This window comes from Schistocerca gregaria, chromosome 1 (assembly GCF_023897955.1).
Source record: "Schistocerca gregaria isolate iqSchGreg1 chromosome 1, iqSchGreg1.2, whole genome shotgun sequence".
Classification (NCBI taxonomy): Eukaryota; Metazoa; Arthropoda; class Insecta; order Orthoptera; family Acrididae; genus Schistocerca; species Schistocerca gregaria.
In genome coordinates, this window is record NC_064920.1 from 447,653,474 (window position 1) to 447,658,742 (window position 5,269).

General features: G+C 43.2%; 1 pseudogene; it reads left to right on the forward strand.

The window, feature by feature from the left end:
• The first annotated feature begins 3,466 nt into the window (after window positions 1-3,466).
• LOC126289288 (5S ribosomal RNA) lies at window positions 3,467-3,584 on the forward strand (annotated as a pseudogene).
• Window positions 3,585-5,269: the final 1,685 nt, after the last annotated feature.

The following is a 5,269-nucleotide window of genomic DNA, read 5'->3' on the forward strand; positions in this document are numbered from 1 at the left end:
TGCAACCACTATAACATCGCAATTCTTTCGAATTTCCTGCTGTGATATTGCGCATCATCCGTACAGTCACAGAATCGGGTGGAATGCTACGAACGATCAGATGTGCTACACCCTCTCATCTACGTCTGTTGTTTTCGTCAAAGTCAAGAAATTCGCAAGTCAGTGGAAACAGTTTCTTGGATGAAAATTCCTGACAAATTGAAATTTTGTGCCGGATAGCGTTTACAGGTTCGAGTCTCGGCCCCAGCACACAGTTTTAATTTGTAAGGAAATTTGAAATCAGCATACACTCCCCTGTGTGGTGAAAATTCGTTCTAGTTTCTTGCATCTTGCTGCAAGTACTCGCCGAATTTGTCTTTTAGAGAAACTTCTTCCATGGACCGTAAACATACATGATTGGCACCAACAATCAAGGAGGTCCAAAATGAGTTTACCAATTAGTTTGTTTCACCACAAGGCAAAGTAGAACGGCAATGCAGACGTCATCAAATTTTAGCTTGTTTTTTAATGTTACCATAACCATAAATTCATTACATTTGTGATAAAAGTAATAAATACTGCTTGCAAAAATCGAAGAGTAATTAAAAGGCAACCTCTTGGTGAGATACCACGCAGCATTTTTGTTTCCTGTTATAGAATACTTCGTTATACAATAGACAAGAGATGTTCGAAATTTGCATACGACATTCTCAAAGTTTTTAATGTAAGTGGAGTCCTCTGATTTTTGTTAATTAAATAATGTTTTTGGTAACATCAATATTAACTCCTCTGATATTTTTTTTATATTTTTGTGTTTTGTCACGATTTTTATTCGTTTATCATAATGCAACAATTGTGGCGACTGCTCTGGTTTTTAAGAATAACTGCACTCCTCTAGCAACTACTTGCCTCGAGCTCGTGAAATAAACTTGCCCCAGTGACTTGAAGCAGTAATCCTAAGTAAGTTTTTTTTCAAAATAAACACTTGAGCAAATTCCTTACAGAAGTTATTTGCTAGTGGATTTGTAATACTTCGTATTTAAGGGCAGATTGACGTTGGCAGCGCTCTGAGACAAATGAACATCTTTCAAGTAACGCCGTTTTTAGTGGTTCAGATGGCTCTGAGCATTATGGGACATAACATCTGAGGTCATCAGTCCCCTAAACTTAGAACTACTTCAACCTAACTAACCTAAGGACATCACACACATTCATGGGCTATGCAGGATTCGAACCTGCGCCGGCCTCTGTGGCCGAGCGGTTCTAGGCGCTTAATCAGGAATGGCGCTGCTGCTACGGACCCAGGTGAGAATTCTGCCTCGGGCTTGGATGAGTGTGATGTACTGTGTTAGTTAGGTTTAAGTAGTTCCAAGTCTAGGGGACTGATGACCTCAGATGTTAAGTCCCATGGTGCTCAGAGCCATTTGAACTATTATTCACACAGCCACTGCAACTTAGAGTCATTTGAACCATTTGAATCGAATCTGCGACCGTAGCACCAGCGCGGTTCCGAACTGAAGCGTGGCCGAGCGGTTCTAGGCGCTACAATCTGGAACCGCGCAACCGCTACGGTCGCAGCTTCGAATCCTGCCTAGGGCATGGATATGTGTGATGTCCTTAGGTTAGTTAGGTTTAAGTAGTTCTAAGTTCTAGGGGACTGATGACCTCAGCAGTTAAGTCCCATAGTGCTCAGAGCCATTTCAGCCATTTTTGTGATGCTGTTTGTTGTGTAAGCCAATCCACTACGGCAAACTCATATAACATCGGATGGGAAAAATCTGTTTTTAATTATTCTGAGGTCAAAAATCGCAAAAAAGCATCAATCACATCGGTTTTTAATTGTCCTAAGGCTAGAAACCGCATGAAAAGCATTAATCAAAATGAAATCGGATTATTAATGTCGGCGTGACTGACGCAAAACATGTTCAGCATGGTTGTCCACAGTTTTCTGCAACAAGTAGAGATCGAGAAACAACATGTTGCACAACTGATCGAAGTGTTTCCGGGGTCACATTCAGAAGCTGTTTCGCAATGCGTATGTTCAGTGCAGCTAAGTTCGCAGTCGGAACACTGAACACAACACCTTTCACCCAGAAGTCACACGGATTAAGATCAGGTGATCGGGACGGCTAGGCTGTAGGGAAATGGCGGCTGGTAATTCTAGCATCAACGAAATGGCGCTTCAACAGCTGCTTAACTGGATTTTCAATGTGTGGAGGTGCGCCGTCTTACATAAAAATGATCCCATCCACACATCCACGCTATTGGACAGCTGGAATGACGTGGTTGCGCAAAAGACACTCATAGCGCTTACCAGTGACGATACAGGTAACAGGATCGGAAGCACCTGTCTCACGTAAAAAGTATGGCCCTATGATAAATGATGCCGTAAACCTGCACCACACAGTGACCTTTTCAGGATGAAGTGGTACTGGTTCGGATTTTCCGTTGCCCATATTCGACAATTTTGTGTATTGACATATCCTGTCAGATGTAACTGGAATTCGTCTGTCCACAAAATCTTCCGCAGGCAATCATTGTCCACTTCGATGCGAGCAAAAAATTCTAAAGCAAACGTCTCTCTTGCTGTCAGGTCAACAGGAAGCAACTCTTGCACATGGATAATTTTGAATGGATAGCAAAGAAGGATGTCTCGTAGGATTTTACGCACCGTGCTGACGGGTATGTCCACTGCTCGGGCAATTCACTTTGCACCACATGTTTGCACACCACCACTCGTCTCCACCTACATTGCTGCGGCCACTGCTCCTACTGACGTCGAATCAATTTGTTTCCTCCCTCTGCCAGATTCCACACGAAAAGAACCCGTTTTTTTCCAATTTACGAATCATTTTCTACATACCCACGGCAGTCATAGGACCAACGCCTTTTTCTCAAACCCTTCAATGTCCAGAACGTCTGCAGAGCGATGTGTGCACAGTGTAATATAATAAAAAAATAATTAACAAAATTAAAGGGAAGGAATGAAAGAAACTGATTGGTAATCGTCCTTTCTCTTTCAACGAAAAGAAAATATTAGTACAATAGCATTATTATGAAATGTTTTGTGTGTACAAAATTGTGCTATTCACTTTACCTTGCGTCGTTTCCTTTTCTGTGTCCATCCCTATACATATATTAATTGTATTTCTCGTCTTCTGAAAGCTTCTCCTTCTGTTAATTTTACAAAAATATGACCCTGGACTTCTTTTCCTCCATTTCAATTATAGATGCAGGCAGGCAACTCCAAAGAACACCAGTGACTCCCAAGATGATGCAAATTATGTAGGAATTTTTTCTTGACTTGGTTCTATTTCACTATAATTAAAATGCTTAATACTGTTATTAAGTCTTCTCTTATTCGGAAAACACATGTATGATACATAATACTCGTAGCCCGTCATCCTCCGAGCAGTACAGTGTAACGTCTATATACGAGGGAGCCTGTTTCAGACTATCTAAAAAACAAAATCATATACAAATAATTGCCAACGGCCTTGCCGCAGTGGTAACACCGGTTCCCGTCAGATCACCGAAGTCAAGCACTGTCTGCCTGGGATAGCACTTGGATGGGTGACCAACCGGTCTGCCGAGCGCTGTTGGCAAGCGGGGTGCACTCAGCCCTTGTGAGGCAAACTGAGGAGCTACTTCATTGAGAAGTAGCGGCTCAGGTCTCGGAAACTGACGTACGGCCAGGAGAGCGGTGTGCTCACCACGTCCTCCTCCATATCCGCATCCACTGACCCCTGTGGCCTGAGAATGACACGGCGGGCGGTCGGTACCGTTGGGCCTTCATGGCCTGTTCGGGAGGAGTTTAGTTTTTTGTATACAAATAATTGAACGAAAGTCTCTTCATTTGTCTGCTCCCCACCGCGTATCCACAATTAACACCTTTGCCAATGCTTATGACCGATCGGTGTTTCAATTTTTTTTTAATGAATATTAACTTAACGGTATCCTGGGTCCTTCATCTTGTACCTACACATTAGTCATCATTCTTGTAATACAGCTTTACAAGCAGAGCGCGATCCTGCATTGAGACAGTCATGGCGAATGTCGCCGACGCGAAAAGTGAAAAAGATGTGTACTGGCGTGCTTATACCAACTCCAATGGGTCGTGCGCGTGACAGATATTTTCAGTTACGTATTCTGACACATACAGCGCCATCTATTGATCAATTTTCACACTATTTTTTTCCCTCTGCCATACGTTTTCCCCCATCTCCGACAATATTCCGCTGCAATTTGACACCATTCTGACCAGTGGTGTTATTTCTACAGCGTTTCGAAAGTTTAATTGTAATCACTCTGTATAAGCGCCAGCAACAATACTAACTCTGCTACCCGCAGCAAAAGACGAACGCTGCCGGAGTTGCCCGAACGCTGCCAGAGTCACTGGAACGCTCTGGTCGCCGCGCTAAGAAAACAAACGTGTTTGATTCGCACAGCGCCTATCTGTACCAGCCTATTCGCTGTCCCGCTTGCAGCGCCACTATAACTAAGAACATTCAGCAGCACTGGTTTGTTTCGCCAGCGCTGCTTTGCTCTGCTCGCAGCGCTGCTCTGAACGCGCCGCGCCGCTCCACTGTAGCCGACGCAGTCTAACGCAGAAATTCGTTAAACAGCCATTGAAATACACGAAGAGACGAGGTATAGCCTTAAACTGATGTACAGTTCTCATTCCAGAAAGAAAAGCAACTTGTCGTATATAAACCTCACTGGACAAGAGACACAAACTGCCAACTTCAGGCTCATAATTGAAAGATGATGAATAATCTCAGCTTGTAATAGGAATTTGACCACCACTTCTTCTGCATGCGTAGTTAATGTTTGACGTGCTGCACAGTCTTGTACAATACTTCTGGCGCCCACAACTGTGCACTCATTACAGCAGTTAAAGTTTAATACCACTGGAGACGATATACTGATGTTCATTTCGCCTTTGATTACAACAGTGCTCAAGGTGTGGGCTTTCGGTACAGTACTTTTCTAGAGATGCCCTCGGCAGGCAAGGGATTGTTTCATCACTCATTCCAGTACAAAGAGTACAGAAAAATGAAATACGGCCTTCAACAACGCCTAGTACAATGCTACTGCTATTGCTTGATCGGTAAGGCTGTAAATGACAAGACATTAAAACCAAACAGCCTGAAGTTTTCTGATTTTCGTTGAGTCATGACTAAAGAGAAGAGAATTCGACATAATGTTAATTGATTTAAGTGTCGTTTCTTTCCCGGATCCGGCACAATCGTCACTCCTTGGCCCTGTTATACGTAGTTTTGACGTACAG